Here is a 21,513-nt window from a genome sequence, read left to right as displayed (position 1 = left end):
CTTATCTGATTGCATTTTGTTAGTCTTTCACAGCTAGAGGGAGTTATTTCACGTGTGACATATAGATAACATTGTGATCATGCCCAAGGAGTTACCTAGGAGTCAGCACTGATTGGCTAAAATTCAAGTCTGTCAGAAGAACTGAGATAAGGGGGTAGTCTGCAGAGGCTTAGATACAAGGTTATCACAGAGGTAAAAAGTATTTTAATATAATAGTGTGGGTTATGCAAAACTGGGGAATGGGTAATAAAGGGATTATCTATCTTTAAACAATACAATTTTTGGAGTAGACTGTCTCTTTAGTAAATCATTGGATAGTTTGACTAAATAGTTCTAATGGTGTGTGTGTGTGTATATATATATATATTATTTTTATTTTTTAATTATTATTATTATTTATTTTTAAGTATTTAATTGAATCCAGGTGCTCACGCAGTGTTTCCAGTGTAAGGCCATGTGTAAGAAACTGCGGTGGTATAGGAACAATGGCGCTCACAGGACTTGCTGAGTGCGCAGCTCCCTGTTACCCTGAGATTCATACAAAAAAGGGGCTAAACCCTATTGTTATTTTTAAAAATGTATTTGTGTTGCGCTAGTTAATACAAAAATATTATCACTAACGTCTAACTGAAATGTAGCACTTATTTTTATTATGCATTTTATTTTAAATGTATCATCTTGTTATTTCATTTATTAATAAAGAAGCATTCTGATAGCTGCATTCAATCTAACTGATTTTCTTTGTAATCCTAGATTTTTTATTTTATGCATATAAAAATATTAAGTTGAGAAGTGGTTCATAGGCTTTACCAGATTGTCTTCATGGTCTATTTATGGCAGGGGTGCCTGAACTTTAGCGAGTAGTGATTTACTTTTTTATAAAATTTGTCACTGAAATCATTTGAACAGAGGCATTATGGGCATACAGTATATGTGTCTATGTGTATATGCATTATACCGTAAATTTGTTCATTATGATTTTTTTTAAGTTTGTTTATTGTAAAAAGCATTTTTTTTTTTAATTTGGCAAGGTTTTGGTCTAGAAACAAGATTAACAATACTTGAAAAAAAAGCAAAGAACATGTAAACATTGGGTATTTCTAAACTCAGGACAAAATTTAGAAACTGTTTAGCATGAGTGTTTTTTGGTGGTTGTAGTAGATGTGTAACAGATTTTTGGGGTCAAAGTTAGAAAAAATGCGTTTTAGTCCATTTTTTTCTCATATTTTATAAAAATAATGGTATCTTTAGAAAGTCCATTTAATGGCAAGAAAGACGGTATATAATATGTGTGGGTAGAGTAAATGAGTAAGAGGAAAATTACAGCTAAACACAAACACCACAAAAATTTAAAAATAGCCTTGGTCCCAAACGGACAGAAAATGGAAAAGTGCTGTAGTCATTAAGGGGTTAATATCTCACATGAAAAATTGCCACAACTTTAAACCCTTTAAAGGGGTATAACACCCATATACTAAATCACTTGAAAGTTATACAGCTTGATAGTAAAAAGCTCACAGGAAAATATCACATGAACATCTGTGTAAAAAAAGAAGATATTTGATCACAACATTTCTTTAGCTCACACTAGTAAATGCCCTGGGAACTGTTATCTTTCAGCTACTGTCAGCTGCATAATGTAAAAAATAGCTTCACACTTTGCTTTACTGTGATCTCATGAGATTTCACTAAAATCTTGCAAGATTTCATAGAAAAAATCCTTAAACTAATGAGGAAAATAACATGACTTTGCTGCACATGCCAGATGCATGCTCCCTTGCAAGTCTTGGGACTAGCATCCTGATTGGCTGCTTGAAGTCCCTTTACAATGAGGTGTGGCTACTGAGGCCATTTTTGAGGTAAAATATTTTCTTTTTTACATAGAGATGTTTAGGTGATGTTTTCTAGTCAATTATTTACAAATATGCTGCATCACTTTAAAATGCTTCAACATTTGCGTATCATGTCCCTTTAAGTTTCAACAAAGAATACCAATAATAGGAAGTATATATGATAATATTGGCCACTGTGTCCCTTTAAGTTCAATGTCAGGTGTAATGATGTCCACACTTAGCTTAACGTTTGATTTAATATTCACAGCCAGTGATGTTTCTAGTTCCTTGTGGCCCAGCAGAGGCTCACAGCGTTTTGTGGGTGGGAGTGTTATGTAATAGGTGGGCGCGTCATGAAGGGCATTGGGTGTGTTGTGGGAGCTGTCAGGGTGTGTTGTGGATGTGGTCATGTGGAGTCAGAGCATGTCCTGGGTATGTAAAATCTTGACTAGCATCGATGAACACACGGAGACACATTATGCTGGGAGGGCTGGTTCCCCCCCACACACACTTTTCTCTTGCAATGTCACAGTTGCCCTAAATAGTATTCAGAGACTTCTTCCCATGAACACTGGTATGATGAAATAAAGGTTCCTTTTTAAATAGAGAGGCTGGAATCACATTCCTTTTTTCCTGCATTTGGAGGTGACAAATCCAGGATTCCACGCCTTAACAAGTTGTGTTTGAGGTGTTTTCCACCACGGATCTTGCTATAGTATTCAAAGACAGCCATTTAGTAAAACCTGCCCTAAGGTTCCGTGCCTGACAAACCTACTGCATTTATTTATTAAACACACAAATAATTATATATTTCCTACAAATGTCCAGTGGCCCAAGGTCAGATTTAGGTAAGGTTCCCAGGTAACCACTATCTGTTGGTCTCATCTCCAGGGGGCGCTTTTAAGTTATGGCTATCTTGTTTACCCACTCATGAAAAGTCTCCAAAGCACACATTTATAGTTCTGTATTGTCTCTGGGCTGTAAAAACTAGTGCAGAGGGTCATAAGTGACACATGAGCCACCAGTTGGCAATTCACAATTAGGGATTTGTTCAAAGTGTAATTAGTTTGGTAGAACAAATAGTCCTGTGGACATTCATTTTGGACAATCAAATGTTGATAAGAAAGAAAATCCATTAAAATTGGGACTCGAAAGTTACTTCCAGTTTTTGAATGTTACTTTCCTTTTCGAAAATTCATAATTAGATTGAATATCCATCTTTGAAAATTATAATGTAACGTTTGATTTAATAAATACAGGTAGCCCTCAGTTTACGCCGGGGTTAGGTTCCAGAAGGAATGGTTGTAAATCGAAACCGTTGTAAATTGAAACCCTGTTTATAATGTAAGTCAATGGGAAGTGAGGGAGATAGGTTCCAGGCCCCTCTCAAAATTGTCATAAGTAACACCTAATACATTATTTTTAAAGCTTTAAAATGAAGACTTTAAATGCTAAACAGCATTATAAACGTAATAAAATAATCACACAACACAGACTTCACTTGCATTTTTCTGCAAACAGTTCTTTCTATGCATTCCAAACTGGACTGATTTATAGACTGGAAGATCTTGTTCCTTTTAAATCTGCTCGATAGCTCAGGTCTGATTAAACTGATTAATTTCAGCTTGCTTGTCTTTGCTGCCACACAAGCGGACAGCTCCACCTACTGGCTATTTTAATAAATGCACTACTTCTCAATGCTTTTCAATAGCAGTCACATGACTGGAAAAAAAGGTTGTTATTCTGAAACGGTGTAAATTGAACCGTTGTAAAACGAAGGCCACCTGTACTATTCAGAAGTTCAATAGTTCATGTGGTAGAGAATTTATTAAATTGATACTTAATAGATACAAATATATAAATTTGAATGTTTCTAATTCGAATATTGCATAATTCAAATATTACATTTAAAGATATCATTAGAAATACTATTACAAATATATGAATTCAAATTTTCTAATTCAAATATTGCATAATTTGAATCGAATTATTAGAAAAATTCTAATCGAATATTATATTTAAAGAAAGCATTAGAAATACTAATACATTAAACAAATGTTAGAATGTTGTACAAACATTTGAAATTCTAAACAAACAAAATATTGTGTTAAAATTCGTTTCATTTTTCAAATGTTGCAAAACATTCGGCCATTCCTATTTGCAATACAGCAAGAGCAAATATATTGTTTGTTATCATATTGTCTGGGCTTGTAAGAATCAGCCTTGGCTATCAGCCATTACAGCTAGCCAAAAACAGACAGAAACATGACACCTTAAAAGGAAACTGGAATATTATAACACCATCATTTTATTTTGCAAGCATCTCTCTAAGGAGCAGTTAATGAGCGGTTTGTTTCTATGGGAGACAGACTAGAGCGCTTTTTGTTTATAGTGTAAATTATAGTGGAATTTCAAAGTATTCCGACTGCATGTTTTTCTTTTATTATTATTAGGTTTCCTATCTCAACATACAAATATTATTTGATTGTTTAAAAAACATAATTAACTTAAATGGGCTTGCTATAATTAAAAATGAATTAGTCTAAAAGGTTCTCAGCTATTAAACAATGTAAGATGTTAGTATGTTTGTATTTACACGGATAAAGTATCATGGCTCTAATATAAATATGTCTTGACCAATCATGTCTCCTGATTGCACACAGAAGAGAACAAGCTATAATAGACACAAATTTGTTGTCCTTTTAGACATAAAACTGAATAAATACTCAGATATTGTTAAGAGTAAGAGTAGATATTTCTGCTAATTTCAATAAAGCAACATAAAACTCAATATCTAAATTAACATGAGTGCATTCCAATTTAAAAAATATATTTGCAATAAACATTTATTAGTTAAAATGTTCCTAGTAATAGGAGAGATTTTCAGTGCATGGAGCATATAGACATATGCTCCACACACCAGCATTCAAACACTGCGCCTGCTCAGCGAGGCATCTGTAGCGAGCATTCAACAGTGATGAATCAAATGAAGGTAGAAGTAAAGTTACATATATTACAATACATATTTCAGTAACCTTTATAAATACATACACAGTTTATAGATATTTTCATTATATTTTTAATGAGTAAATTTTAACCTTTTTTTAATACTGTTTTAGATATGTTTGCTCCCTAAGGCCACATCTATTTTATGGGGTAGGTTTACTATATGTTGAGCAGACATGATCCGCTCGCCATTCAGCACTGCACAAGCATTTCTAGTGCTTGTACAATGCCGCCCCCTGCTCACTGGTGGCAAATCAGTCGCTAGCAGGGGCTGCCAATCATCCTGATCGGATCGGAATGATTTTAATCCGCCACCTAAAAGGTCCAGCCCATGAGAAGGCGGTGTCTGACCCTTTCCCTGCAGCTAAAGCTTTTTCATGAGTTTATCTTCTTCAAATCTTTACAATTTTTGCTCATTACACACAAGGGCTTTTGGTTCACGCACAACACACACAGCACACTTCTAGTAAGAATTAAACAGTAAATAGCATCAAAATCTACTGTTTACATTAGTGTGTGTGCTGTTTGATAGATGAGACCACACGTGCGCTGCAAGCCTACAGCCATCCGCAAATTCAGGATTTTGAAAACATGCTGGGGGCAGCCAGTAGACCTATCAATAGGAGATGATAAATGGTAAATTTATATAATTTTTAGTGAGTTACAGACCATGATATTTGGGGAGTATCTATAGTATAAATTATACAGGTGTGGCTGAAAGTATTGGCACCCTTCCACATTTTTAGGACAAAGCATAATTTTCTCTGAACTAAGTAAAAATTGACAAAAGCATTTGGTATCCACCATTCTCTATTTCAAAGGTGAAAGAACATAAACTTTAAATTTGATTTATGACTTCACTTATTACTAAACAGTAAAACAGATGAGAATGGCATGGAGAAAAAGCAAACTGCTCCGGTTCTCTCAGGCTTGGTGGGTACCTTTCCCCAACTGCGAGTTTCAGCTCTTTCCACAGATGTTCAATGGGATTCAGATCTGGACTAACAGAAGGCCACTTTGGAACGGTCCAATGTTTTCTTCTCCTCCATTCTTGGTTGCTTTCAAGTCATTTTCCTGCTGGAGGACCCATGACCTGCAACTGAGACACAGCTTTTTGACACTGGGCAGAACATTTTGCTCCAGAATGCCTTGATAGTCATCTGAGTTCATCGTGTCCTGCACAGATTCTAGGCACCAGAGGAAGCAATGCATGCCCAAAACATCACCGCGCCTCCTCCATGTTTCCCGATAGTGATGGTGTTTGTAATGGGACCTAGTGGCTTGAACCCTGAGGTGAGAATCAGATCCATCCCGCTGTGCCATTCACCCTTCTCCAAGTGTCACCAGAGAGCTACAGGGACCAGGCTACTCTACTAATACTACTTAAGGTGTTATCCCAAATATGTTATAGAGAAAGTGTTCAATGAGGTCAAAGATATGGATAGATGGTTTTTACTGTCAGTCAAAATTAAGAAGAAAAAAACACTCAAGGGAATAGATTGTTTTTTTGTCACTACATTTTCGGCACAATATGAACAATTGTGCAAAATAATCAAAATAACATCTCCCAATCTTGTTAGGCGATAAAGACTTGACTACAACTATTAGAGAAGGCTGCCAGTTTATAAGTAGAAGGAATAAAACACTAGGAAACATTCTGGCTCTAATTATGACTTGGAATAGAAGTTACCAGAATAACCAGTTAACATACGCCTAGAGTCTTGCATTAGCCTTAAAAAGCAGTGTTGAGGGGTCCCAACACTGCTTTTTAACGCCCGATGGTATTACGAATCAGGCAGGAGAGGGTCTACCTCTCACTTTTTTTCCACGATTTTAGCATACCGCAAATCCCCTTACGTCAATTGCGTATCCTATCTTTTTAATGGGATTTTCCTAACGCCGGTATTACGATCGCCTGAAAAAGTGAGCGGTAGACCCTCTCCTGGCAAGACTCCTACCGCATTTAAAAGTCAGTAGTTAAGAGTTTTATGGGCTAACGCCGGAACATAAAGCTCTTAACTAAAGTGTTAAAAAGTACACTAACACCCATAAACTACCTATTAACCCCGAAACCGAGGCGCCCCCCCACATCGGAAACACTTAACTAAAATGTTTAACCCCTAATCTGCCGACCGGACATCGCCGCCACTTTAATAAATTTATTAACCCCTAAACCACCGCACTCCCACCTCGCAAACACTACTTAAATTTTATTAACCCCTAATCTGCTGTCCCTAACATTGCTGACACCTACCTACATTTATTAACCCCTAATCTGCCGCCCCCAACGTCGCCGCTACTATATTAAATTTATAAACCCCTAAACCTAAGTCTAACCCTAACACCCCCTAACTTAAATATAATTTAAATAAAACGAAATAAATTTACTACTATTAAATAAATTAATCCTATTTAAAACAAAATACTTACCGATAAAATAAACCCTAAGATAGCTACAATATAACTAATAGTTACATTGTAGCTAGCTTAGGGTTTATTTTTATTTTACAGGCAACTTTGTATTTATTTTAACTAGGTACAATAGTTATTAACTATTTAATAACTTCCTAGTTAAAGTAAGTACAAAACATAATTTATGTAAGAACTTACCTGATAAATTCATTTCTTTCATATTAGCAAGAGTCCATGAGCTAGTGACGTATGGGATATACATTCCTACCAGGAGGGGCAAAGTTTCCCAAACCTCAAAATGCCTATAAATACACCCCTCACCACACCCACAATTCAGTTTAACGAATAGCCAAGAAGTGGGGTGATAAAAAAGTGCGAAAACATATAAAATAAGGAATTGGAATAATTGTGCTTTATACAAAATCATAACCACCACAAAAAAAGGGTGGGCCTCATGGACTCTTGCTAATATGGAAGAAATTAATTTATCAGGTAAGTTCTTACATAAATTATGTTTTCTTTCATGTAATTAGCAAGAGTCCATGAGCTAGTGACGTATGGGATAATGATTACCCAAGATGTGGATCTTTCCACACAAGAGTCACTAGAGAGGGAGGGATAAAATAAAGACAGCCAATTCCTGCTGAAAATAATCCACACCCAAAATAAAGTTTAATGAAAAACATAAGCAGAAGATTCAAACTGAAACCGCTGCCTGAAGTACTTTTCTACCAAAAACTGCTTCAGAAGAAGAAAATACATCAAAATGGTAGAATTTAGTAAAAGTATGCAAAGAGGACCAAGTTGCTGCTTTGCAAATCTGATCAACCGAAGCTTCATTCCTAAATGCCCAGGAAGTAGAAACTGACCTAGTAGAATGAGCTGTAATCCTCTGAGGCGGAGTTTTACCCGACTCAACATAGGCAAGATGAATCAAAGATTTCAACCAAGATGCCAAAGAAATGGCAGAAGCTTTCTGGCCTTTTCTAGCACCGGAAAAAATAACAAATAGACTAGAAGTCTTTCGGAAAGACTTAGTAGCTTCAACATAATATTTCAAAGCTCTAACAACATCCAAAGAATGCAACGATTTCTCCTTAGAATTCTTAGGATTAGGACATAATGAAGGAACCACAATTTCTCTACTAATGTTGTTGGAATTCACAACTTTAGGTAAAAATTCAAAAGAAGTTCGCAACACCGCCTTATCCTGATGAAAAATCAGAAAAGGAGACTCACAAGAAAGAGCAGATAATTCAGAAACTCTTCTGGCAGAAGAGATGGCCAAAAGGAACAAAACTTTCCAAGAAAGTAATTTAATGTCCAATGAATGCATAGGTTCAAACGGAGGAGCTTGAAGAGCTCCCAGAACCAAATTCAAACTCCAAAGAGGAGAAATTGACTTAATGACAGGTTTTATACGAACCAAAGCTTGTACAAAACAATGAATATCAGGAAGAATAGCAATCTTTCTGTGAAAAAGAACAGAAAGAGCAGAGATTTGACCTTTCAAGGAACTTGTGGACAAACCCTTATCTAAACCATCCTGAAGAAACTGTAAAATTCTCGGTATTCTAAAAGAATGCCAAGAAAAAAGATGAGAAAGACACCAAGAAATATAAGTCTTCCAGACTCTATAATATATCTCTCTAGATACAGATTTACGAGCCTGTAACATAGTATTAATCACAGAGTCAGAGAAACCTCTTTGACCAAGAATCAAGCGTTCAATCTCCATACCTTTAAATTTAAGGATTTCAGATCCTGATGGAAAAAAGGACCTTGTGACAGAAGGTCTGGTCTTAACGGAAGAGTCCACGGTTGGCAAGAGGCCATCCGGACAAGATCCGCATACCAAAACCTGTGAGGCCATGCCGGAGCTACCAGCAGAACAAACGAGCATTCCTTCAGAATCTTGGAGATTACTCTTGGAAGAAGAACTAGAGGCGGAAAGATATAAGCAGGATGATACTTCCAAGGAAGTGATAATGCATCCACTGCCTCCGCCTGAGGATCCCGGGATCTGGACAGATACCTGGGAAGTTTCTTGTTTAGATGAGACGCCATCAGATCTATTTCTGGAAGTTCCCACATTTGAACAATCTGAAGAAATACCTCTGGGTGAAGAGACCATTAGCCCGGATGCAACGTTTGGCGACTGAGATAATCCGCTTCCCAATTGTCTATACCTGGGATATGAACCGCAGAGATTAGACAGGAGCTGGATTCCGCCCAAACCAAAATTCGAGATACTTCTTTCATAGCCAGAGGACTGTGAGTCCCTCCTTGATGATTGATGTATGCCACAGTTGTGACATTGTCTGTCTGAAAACAAATGAACGATTCTCTCTTCAGAAGAGGCCAAAACTGAAGAGCACTGAAAATTGCACGGAGTTCCAAAATATTGATCGGTAATCTCACCTCCTGAGATTCCCAAACTCCTTGTGCCGTCAGAGATCCCCACACAGCTCCCCAACCTGTGAGACTTGCATCTGTTGAAATTACAGTCCAGCTCGGAAGCACAAAAGAAGCCCCCTGAATTAAACGATGGTGATCTGTCCACCACGTTAGAGAGTGTCGAACAATCGGTTTTAAAGATATTAATTGAGATATCTTTGTGTAATCCTTGCACCATTGATTCAGCATACAGAGCTGAAGAGGTCGCATGTGAAAACGAGCAAAGGGGATCGCGTCCGATGCAGCAGTCATAAGACCTAGAATTTCCATGCATAAGGCTACCGAAGGGAATGATTGTGACTGAAGGTTTCGACAAGCTGAAATCAATTTTAGACGTCTCTTGTCTGTTAAAGACAGAGTCATGTACACTGAATCTATCTGGAAACCCAGAAAAGTTACCCTTGTCTGAGGAATCAATGAACTTTTTGGTAAATTGATCCTCCAACCATGATCTTGAAGAAACAACACAAAAAAAGAATGCCAAGAAAAAAGATGAGAAAGACACCAAGAAATATAAGTCTTCCAGACTCTATAATATATCTCTCTAGATACAGATTTACGAGCCTGTAACATAGTATTAATCACAGAGTCAGAGAAACCTCTTTGACCAAGAATCAAGCGTTCAATCTCCATACCTTTAAATTTAAGGATTTCAGATCTTGATGGAAAAAAGGACCTTGTGACAGAAGGTCTGGTCTTAACGGAAGAGTCCACGGTTGGCAAGAGGCCATCCGGACAAGATCCGCATACCAAAACCTGTGAGGCCATGCCGGAGCTACCAGCAGAACAAACGAGCATTCCTTCAGAATCTTGGAGATTACTCTTGGAAGAAGAACTAGAGGCGGAAAGATATAAGCAGGATGATACTTCCAAGGAAGTGATAATGCATCCACTGCCTCCGCCTGAGGATCCCGGGATCTGGACAGATACCTGGGAAGTTTCTTGTTTAGATGAGACGCCATCAGATCTATTTCTGGAAGTTCCCACATTTGAACAATCTGAAGAAATACCTCTGGGTGAAGAGACCATTCGCCCGGATGCAACGTTTGGCGACTGAGATAATCCGCTTCCCAATTGTCTATACCTGGGATATGAACCGCAGAGATTAGACAGGAGCTGGATTCCGCCCAAACCAAAATTCGAGATACTTCTTTCATAGCCAGAGGACTGTGAGTCCCTCCTTGATGATTGATGTATGCCACAGTTGTGACATTGTCTGTCTGAAAACAAATGAACGATTCTCTCTTCAGAAGAGGCCAAAACTGAAGAGCTCTGAAAATTGCACGGAGTTCCAAAATATTGATCGGTAATCTCACCTCCTGAGATTCCCAAACTCCTTGTGCCGTCAGAGATCCCCACACAGCTCCCCAACCTGTGAGACTTGCATCTGTTGAAATTACAGTCCAGGTCGGAAGCACAAAAGAAGCCCCCTGAATTAAACGATGGTGATCTGTCCACCACGTTAGAGAGTGTCGAACAATCGGTTTTAAAGATATTAATTGAGATATCTTTGTGTAATCCTTGCACCATTGATTCAGCATACAGAGCTGAAGAGGTCGCATGTGAAAACGAGCAAAGGGGATCGCGTCCGATGCAGCAGTCATAAGACCTAGAATTTCCATGCATAAGGCTACCGAAGGGAATGATTGTGACTGAAGGTTTCGACAAGCTGAAATCAATTTTAGACGTCTCTTGTCTGTTAAAGACAGAGTCATGGACACTGAATCTATCTGGAAACCCAGAAAAGTTACCCTTGTCTGAGGAATCAATGAACTTTTTGGTAAATTGATCCTCCAATGAGATTCTGCTAAATGTAAAGACTGAGCAAGTACCAAGATATCGTCCAAATAAGGAAATACCACAATACCCTGTTCTCTGATTACAGACAGAAGGGCACCGAGAACCTTTGTACAAATTCTTGGAGCTGTAGCTAGGCCAAACGGCAGAGCCACAAACTGGTAATGCTTGTCCAGAAAAGAGAATCTCAGGAACTGATAATGATCTGGATGAATCGGAATATGCAGATATGCATCCTGTAAATCTATTGTGGACATATAATGCCCTTGCTGAACAAAAGGCAAGATAGTCCTTACAGTTACCATCTTGAACGTTGGTATCCTTACATAATGATTCAATATTTTTAGATCCAGAACTGGTCTGAAGGAATTCTCCTTCTTTGGTACAATGAAGAGATTTGAATAAAACCCCATCCCCTGTTCCGGAACTGGAACTGGCATAATTACTCCAGCCAACTCTAGATCTGAAACACAATTCAGAAATGCTTGAGCTTTCACTGGATTTACTGGGACACGGGAAAGAAAAAATCTCTTTGCAGGAGGTCTCATCTTGAAACCAATTCTGTACCCTTCTGAAACAATGTTCTGAATCCAAAGATTGTGAACAGAATTGATCCAAATTTCTTTGAAAAAACGTAACCTGCCCCCTACCAGCTGAGCTGGAATGAGGGCCGCACCTTCATGTGGACTTAGAAGCAGGCTTTGCCTTTCTAGCAGGCTTGGATTTATTCCAGACCGGAGATGGTTTCCAAACTGAAACTGCTCCTGAGGATGAAGGATTAGGATTTTGTTCTTTGTTGAAACGAAAGGAACGAAAACGATTATTAGCCCTGTTTTTACCCTTAGATTTTTTATCCTGTGGTAAAAAAGTTCCTTTCCCACCAGTAACAGTTGAGATAATAGAATCCAACTGAGAACCAAATAATTTGTTACCCTGGAAAGAAATGGAAAGTAGAGTTGATTTAGAAGCCATATCAGCATTCCAAGTCTTAAGCCATAAAGCTCTTCTAGCTAAAATAGCTAGAGACATAAACCTGACATCAACTCTGATAATATCAAAAATGGCATCACAGATAAAATTATTAGCATGCTGAAGAAGAATAATAATATCATGAGAATCATGATCTGTTACTTGTTGCGCTAAAGTTTCCAACCAAAAAGTTGAAGCTGCAGCAACATCAGCCAATGATATAGCAGGTCTAAGAAGATTACCTGAACACAGATAAGCTTTTCTTAGAAAGGATTCAATTTTCCTATCTAAAGGATCCTTAAACGAAGTACCATCTGACGTAGGAATAGTAGTACGTTTAGCAAGGGTAGAAATAGCCCCATCAACTTTAGGGATTTTGTCCCAAAATTCTAATCTGTCAGACGGCACAGGATATAATTGCTTAAAACGTTTAGAAGGAGTAAATGAATTACCCAATTTATCCCATTCTTTGGAAATTACTGCAGAAATAGCATTAGGAACAGGAAAAACTTCTGGAATAACCACAGGAGATTTAAATACCTTATCTAAACGTTTAGAATTAGTATCAAGAGGACCAGAATCCTCTATTTCTAAAGCAATTAGTACTTCTTTAAGTAAAGAACGAATAAATTCCATTTTAAATAAATATGAAGATTTATCAGCATCAATCTCTGAGACAGAATCCTCTGAACCAGAAGAGTCATCAGAATCAGAATGATGATGTTCATTTAAAAATTCATCTGTAGGGAGAGAAGTTTTAAAAAGATTTTTTACGTTTACTAGAAGGAGAAATAACAGACATAGCCTTCTTTATGGATTCAGAAACAAAATCTCTTATGTTATCAGGAACATTCTGCACCTTAGATGTTGAAGGAACTGCAACAGACAATGGTACTTTACTAAAGGAAATATTATCTGCATTAACAAGTTTGTCATGACAATTAATACAAACAACAGCCGGAGGAATAGCTACCAAAAGTTTACAGCAGATACACTTAGCTTTGGTAGATCCAGCACTAGACAGCGATTTTCCTGTAGTATCTTCTGACTCAGATGCAACGTGAGACATCTTGCAATATGTAAGAGAAAAAACAACATATAAAGCAAAATTGATCAAATTCCTTAAATGACAGTTTCAGGAATGGGAAAACATGCCAAAGAACAAGCTTCTAGCAACCAGAAGCAATGAAAAAAAGAGACTGAAATAATGTGGAGACAAAAGCGACGCCCATATTTTTTAGCGCCAAATCAGACGCCCACATTATTTGGAGCCTAAATGCTTTTGGCGCCAAAAATGACGCCACATCCGGAACGCCGACATTTGTGGCGCAAAATAACGTCAAAAAATGACGCAACTACCAGCGACACGTATGACGCCGGAAACGGAAAATAATTTTTTGCGCCAAAAAAGTCAGCGCCAAGAATGACGCAATAAAATGAAGCATTTTCAGCCCCCGCGAGCCTAACAGCCCACAGGGAAAAAAGAGTCAAATTTTTGAAGGTAAGAAAAAAATGATTAATTCAAGTGCATTATCCCAAATATGAAACTGACTGTCTGAAAAATAAGGAAAGTTGAACATTCTGAGTCAAGGCAAATAAATGTTTGGATACATATATTTAGAACTTTATAAACAAAGTGCCCAACCATAGCTTAGAGTGTCACAGAAAATAAGACTTACTTACCCCAGGACACTCATCTACATGTTTGTAGAAAGCCAAACCAGTACTGAAACGAGAATCAGCAGAGGTAATGGTATATATAAGAGTATATCGTCGATCTGAAAAGGGAGGTAAGAGATACCCTATACTACATTACAAATAGCCCTTAAAAGGGCCTTTTGCGAGACATTGACCCAAAGTAATCAGCTCTTTTACCTGTAAAAAAAAAATAAAAATACTCCCCCAACATTAAAACCCACCACCCACACACCCAAAACTACTCTAAAACTCACCCAATCCCCCCTTAAAAAACCTAACACTACCCCCTTGAAGATCACCCTACCTTGAGCCGTCTTCATCCGATCCGGCCAGAAGAGGACCTCCAGACCAGCAGAAGGCTTCATCCAGATGGCATCTTCTATCGTCTTCCATCCGGAGCGGGTCCATCTTGAAGACATCTGACGCAGAGAATCCTCTTCCATCCAACGGCGACTGAAGAATGAAGGTTCCTTTAAGTGACGTCATCCAAGATGGTGTCCCTTCAATTCCGATTGGCTGATAGAATCCTATCAGCCAATCGGAATTAAGGTAGGAAAAATCCTATTGGCTGATGCAATCAGCCAATAGGATTGAAGTTCAATCCTATTGGCTGATCCAATCAGTCAATAGGATTGAGCTTGCATTCTATTGGCTGATTGGAACAGCCAATAGAATGCGAGATCAATCCTATGCCGCGCAAAAGGCCCATTTAAGGGCTATTTGTAATTTAGTATAGGGTAGGGAATTTTATTATTTTGGGGGGCTTTTTTATTTTATTAGGGGGTTAGATTAGGTGTAATTAGTTTAAAAAATTGTAATTCTTTTTTATTTTCTCTAATTTAGTGTTTTGTTTTTTTGTACTTTAGTTTATTTAATTTAATTGTATTTAATTGTAGGTAATTTATTTAATTAATTTAATGATAGTGTAGTGTTAGGTTTAATTGTAATTTAGGTTAGGATTTATTTTACAGGTAAATTTGTACTTATTTTAACTAGGAAGTTATTAAATAGTTAATAACTATTTAATAACTATTCTACCTAGTTAAAATAAATAAAAAGTTGCCTGCTAAATAAATATAAATCCTAAAATAGCTACAATGTAATTATTATTTATATTGTAGCTATCTTAGGGTTTATTTTATCGGTAAGTATTTAGTTTTAAATAGGATTAATTTATTTAGTTGTAGTAAATTTATTTAGATGTATTTAAATTATATTTAAGTTAGGGGGGGGGTGTTAGGGTTAGGGTTAGACTTAGGTTTAGGGGTTAATAAATTTATTATAGTGGCGGCGGCAGATTAGGGGTTAATAAATTTAATATAGTTTCGGCGACGTTGGGGGTGCAGATTAGGGGTTAATAAATATAATGTAGGGTTCGGCGATTTTGGGGGCAGTAGATTAGGGCTTCATAAGTATAATGTAGGTGGTGGCGGTGTCCGGAGCGGCAGATTAGGGGTTAATAATATAATGTAGGTGGCAATGATGTCGGGGGCGGCAGATTAGGGGTTAATAAGTGTAAGATTAGGGGTGTTTAGACTCGGGGTTCATGTTAGGGTGTTAGGTGCAGACATAAAATTAATTTCCCCATAGGAAACAATGGGGCTGCGTTAGGAGCTGAACTCTGCTTTTTTGCAGGTGTTAGGTTTTTTTTCAGCCAGCTCAGCCCCATTGTTTCCTATGGGGAAATCGTGCACAAGCACGTTTTGCCAGCTTACCGCTACCGTAAGCAGCGCTGGTATTACAGTGAGATGTGGAGCTAAATTTTGCTCAACGCTCACTTTTCTGAGGCTAACGCCGGCTTGAAGAAAACTTGTAATACCAGCATTGGCTTAAGTGAGCGGTAAGAAAAAAAGGCTCATTAGCACCGCACAGCCTTACCGACAAAAACTCGTAATCTAGCCTATAGTTAGCATGTAAGAGACATTATAAGTTTGCAGGTAAAACTTATAAAGCTTGTAATCATACTTTAGTATGTAAAACTTTTCAGTCTCACAGTACTTAGAGGGTTTACACTCTAGATACAACCACAAACTGTAAACAACGTTTGTAGTTTATTTAATTTGGTGTCAAGTTTGCAATCTGCAGTATGTTGGTCGCACTATACTTGAGGTCCGTGAACATTTAAATGATGTTGAGAACTCATCATATTGTTCTGCACTTACTTCTCCTTTTATTACTGAACATCAGGGTCTTACAACGAACCTTAAGTGGTGTGTTATTGAGTTAGAAGACCTTCCAGGGGTGGCGATGTTCAAGAATTACTTGCTAAAGGAGAATCATTTTGAATTTTTAATCTAAGGACTCGGGTACCATTGGGCTTTAATATTTAAGCCGTTATTATTAATTTTTTTCAATAATTTATGAAACCTTAGTTCTCATGTTTAAGGTTGCTTGAGACATAGACCAAGTCCAAGTGAGTTATTTATTTAACATGAGATGATCACATATCTCTTTCTTTATAGATAGCTTAATTAACCTTAAATAATGAAATGTGTTCATTATAGGATTAATCATTATTGTATACATTTATGTTCTATTGCATCTTCCAATTTATAACATCTGTGTCTCTGTTCCTTAAAAAATGTTTGGAAATGTTAGGAGACACAGGTCTATGAGTAAGGCGATATTGAGCCGAAACGCACAAGGCCGTCTCCTACCCTCCTTACTGTTTTTATCTTGTTTTGGCGTTACTTTAAATAAATCTCCCAGACTTATACCTCCGTGCCAGCTTTCTTTGTGTTTGTACTAATAGCCCTATTTGTTGTGATTAAGTTCTATAGTGAAGAAGCCCTTTCCATCCCATACAAACACCAGACAAGACTTAGTGCAGTAGAGAGTAACACATTTTGATGGTCAAGACACAGGGTTTTTATACAGTACAAGGTGTAAAATGCAAACATGCAAAAGTCAATCACACACTGCCCCCAGATCCCGCCGGGATATACATTTTCCCAGACATAACATTTAGCCCGCCCCTTTTATGTCCAGTAAATTTAACAGTGAATTACCCGGCATTTTAAAGGGAGCAGCCCCCAAAGGTTTGGTATCATTTGAAAGCATAAGTTCAGGTGACAGTTTGTTCCATTCCTGTAACATGGTGTGGGAACGACTGGCCTTTTTGTGTTTACCGGGTGTGGGTTTAATTAAAGGGATAAAAAAAAACCCACAATTTTTCCAACAGAGCACACCATTTTACTACTAATATAAAATTTGCTTCATTCCCATGATATTATGTGTTGAAGAGATACCTAGGTAGGCATCAGTAGCACTACATGACAGGAAATAGTGCTCTTGCTAAGGGATAACATTCTTGCAAAACGTCTGCCACATAGTGCTCCAGAAATGAGCCGGCTCCTAAGCATATGTCCCTGCTTTTAAAAAAAAGATACCAAGACAACAAAGAAAAATTGATAACAGAAATAAATGATAAGGTTTTTTTAAAATCACATGCTCGATCTGAATCATGAAAGAAAAACTTGGAGTTTTATATCCCTTTAAATATCCCTTTAAATATGCTTTACATTATTAAAAGGTTAAAATAGGGTAGAAAGAAAATAAATAAAGGGACTTGTAGCTTGGAACCATCTTTTTAACCCCTGAGTGGCTGGGCTGTAAAAAGAGACAACAGGCCCTGTGTCACAATGTTCTATTCTTTGAAAGCTTTTTTTCCTTTTGTAAACATGGAGTTGTGATTTGTCACAAATTTTTGTTTCGTCTGTCCAAAAGACATTCTCCAGGAAGGATTGTGGCTTGTCAACATGCATTTTGGCAAACTCCAGTTACTGTTTTTTGTGTTTAACTCATAAAATACAAGGGTACCAATACTTTACAATACAAGGGCACCAAATACTTTACAATACAAGGGTACCAATACTTTACAATACAAGGGTGCCAGTACTTTACAATACAAAGTTACCTTTACTTTACAATACAAGGGCACCAAATACTTTACAATACAAGGGTACCAATACTTTACAATACAAGGGTACCAATACTTTGCAATACAAGGGCGCCAATACTTTACAATACAAGGGTACCAATAATTTACAATACAAGGGTACCAATACTTCACAATACAAAGGTACCAATACTTTACACTACAAGGGTGCCAGTACTTTACAATACAAGGGTACCAATACTTTATAATACAAGGGCACCAATACTTTACAAAACAAAGGTACCAATACTTTACAATACAAGGGTGCCAGTACTTTAAGATACAAGGGTGCCAGTACTTAACAATACAAGGGTACCAATACTTTACAATACAAGGGTACCAATACTTCACAAAACAAAGGTACCAATACTTTACAATACAAGGGTGCCAGTACTTTACAATACAAAGGTACCTATACTTTACAATACAAGGGCACCAATACTTTACAAAACAAAGGTACCAATACTTTACAATACAATTACAAAGGTACCTATACTTTAAAATACAAGGGTATCAATACTTTTTTTTTTTTATTATTTATTTATTATGCATATTCTTTGTTCATTTTTTTTTTTTTCCCAAAAGTTTTTTATTGAGGATTAAACATTACAGCAGATGTCACAACGCAGGTGACCAATAGGTGAACATATACATAAACATTATGCCGTTGGTATGACACAGCAAGCGTAGCAATTCATGACATTACTGCGCATATAGGTCAAGTATGTCTAGAATGAAATAGGATATCTGTCATATAAACCTCATTTTCGATTAATGTGTACAAGGGTACCAACATTCTAAAATACAAGGGCACCAATACTTTGCAATACAAGGGTACCAAAAGTTTAAAATACAAGGGTACCAATACTTTACACTACAAACATACTAAAACTTTACAAATAAAATACAAGAATACCAGTACTTTGCAATACAAGGGTACCAATACTTTATAATACAATGGCACCAATACTTTACAATACAAGGGTACCAATACTTTATAATACAATGGCACCAATACTTTACAATACAAGGGTACCAATACTTTACACTACAAGCATACTAAAACTTTACAAATACAAAACAAGAATACCAGTACTTTACAGTACAAGGGTACCAATACTTTACAATACATGGTTACCAATACTTTACAATACAAGGGTACCAATACTTTACACTACAAGGGTACTAAAACTTTACAAATACAATACAAGAATACCAGTACTTTACAGTACAAGGGTACCAATACTTTACAATACAAGGGTACCAATACTTTACAATACAAACATACTAAAACTTTACAAATAAAATACAAGAATACCAGTACTTTGCAATACAAGGGTACCCATACTTTATAATGCAATGGCACCCAATACTTTACAATACAAGGGTACCAATACTTTACAATACAAGGTTACCGATACTTTACAATACAAGGGTACCAATACTTTACACTACAAGGGTAATAAAAGTTTACAAATACAATACAAGAACACCAGTACTTTACAGTACAATGGTACCAATACTTTACAATACAAGGGTACCAATACTTTACAATACAAGGGCACCAATGCTTTACAATACAAAGGTACCAATACTTTACAATGCAAGGGTACCAATACTTTACAATACGAGGGTACAAATACTTTACAATACAAAGTTACAAATACTTTACAATACAAGGGTACCAATACTTTACAATACAAAGTTACAAATACTTTACAATACAAGGGTACAAATACTGTACCATACAAGGGTACAAATACTTTACAATACAAGGGCACCAATGCTTTACAATACAAAGGTACCAATACTTTACAATGCAAGGGTACCAATACTTTACAATACGAGGGTACAAATACTTTACAATACAAAGTTACAAATACTTTACAATACAAGGGTACCAATACTTTACAATACAAGGGTGAAAGTACTTTACAATATAAAGGTTCCAATACTTTTGGCCACATCTGTACCTATAAAGCTCAGACACAAGGGTGTATAAACCAATCAGGTACACTCACAGATTGTCACTGGGGTTGTATAAGAGTTGCTGATTGTTTTGTATAAACTTTATATTGCACAGTGTGCTGGAGCTGTACAACCACTGCACACTACTGAGTTTGATGTCCCTTTAAAGGGACAGTACAGTTAAAATTAAACTTTCATGATTCAGATGTAGTTAATTCACACACATTTCCATTTTACTTGTTATCAATTTTGCTGTATTTGCTTGTTATCCTATGTTGAAGAGTAAATCTAAGAAGGCTCACAGGAGCTCAGGAGCGTGCACGTGTCTTTAGCACTCTATGGCAGTGTTGTTTTGCAACAAAAGGGTTGAATCATTTAGAAAAACAAATCAAATGATTTAGCTACAAAAATCTCTATAGACTTTAGGGACACTGTATTATAAATTTTGTTTCCCCTTAATGCGAAGAAATAAATGTATAAGAAATTGTTTCTTCATGTTTATTTCTGTATTTGAAATAGCTGGTTTTAATTATTAAAACCATCAACTGTTGTTCTACAAGACATGCCCTTAACAATGGGCTGAGCCTGAAAGTAAAGCTGACCTACAAATGTTATCTATATTACATATTGAAATGTGGAACATTAAAGCGATAAGAAAGTTAAACTTGCCTGATTCAGATACAGCATGTCATTTTAAGACACTTTTAAATTCACTTCTATTTTCAAATATGCTTTGTTCTCCTGGTATCCCTTGTTGGAAAAGAATACGCACATATCCTACACTAGTGGGAGCTGCTGCTGATTGGTGCCTGCACACATTTGTCTCTTGTGATTGGCTAACTAGATCTGTTCAGCTAGCTAACTGTAGTGCAATGCTGTTTCTTCAGCAATGGATAACAAGAGAATGAAGCAACATTGGTAATAGAAAAAAGTTATATAGAAAGTTGTATGTTCTATCCAAATCATGATCATTATTCTACAAAGAAAACTTGTTTCTGATATTTTCAGTATTGGGAGGATCCAACAGTCAAAAGTAGCTTTTTAAAATAACAAACCAAAGGTAAAGGGGCTGTTTGCACAATTTTAGAGTACAATGTCCGTTTGCTGTAGGAAAACATTGGACATATTTTTCTAAAGGTTTTTGATTGACCCTATTGTTTGTACTGCTGCTATAGGGTTAATTGGAAGCTTGTTTATAATTGCACACTCTCTCTAGACCATGAACGTTTAACTGACTCTTTAAAGGGACACGAAACCAAACATATTTCTTTAATAATTCAGGTAGAGAATACAATTTAATAAATGTTTCCACTTCACTTCTATAATCAAATTTGCTTTGTTCTCATGCTATTCTTTATTGAAGCGATACCTAGGTAGTGTGATCATCCCTGAAGCACTACATGATGGGAAATAGTGCTGCCATCTAGTGCTCTTGCT

The 21,513-nt window shown here is 36.8% G+C and overlaps 1 protein-coding gene across 9 annotated transcripts in view; it reads right to left on the bottom strand.

The window, feature by feature from the left end:
- The window catches only part of DYSF (dysferlin), a 780,712-nt gene that overhangs the window by 650,155 nt on the left and 109,044 nt on the right, over positions 1-21,513 (bottom strand). The window lies entirely within an intron of this gene.

Source organism: Bombina bombina, chromosome 2 (genome assembly GCF_027579735.1).
Source record: "Bombina bombina isolate aBomBom1 chromosome 2, aBomBom1.pri, whole genome shotgun sequence".
Classification (NCBI taxonomy): Eukaryota; Metazoa; Chordata; class Amphibia; order Anura; family Bombinatoridae; genus Bombina; species Bombina bombina.
Note: the sequence above shows the minus strand (reverse complement) of the source record. Positions and strands in the feature narration are given on the sequence as shown.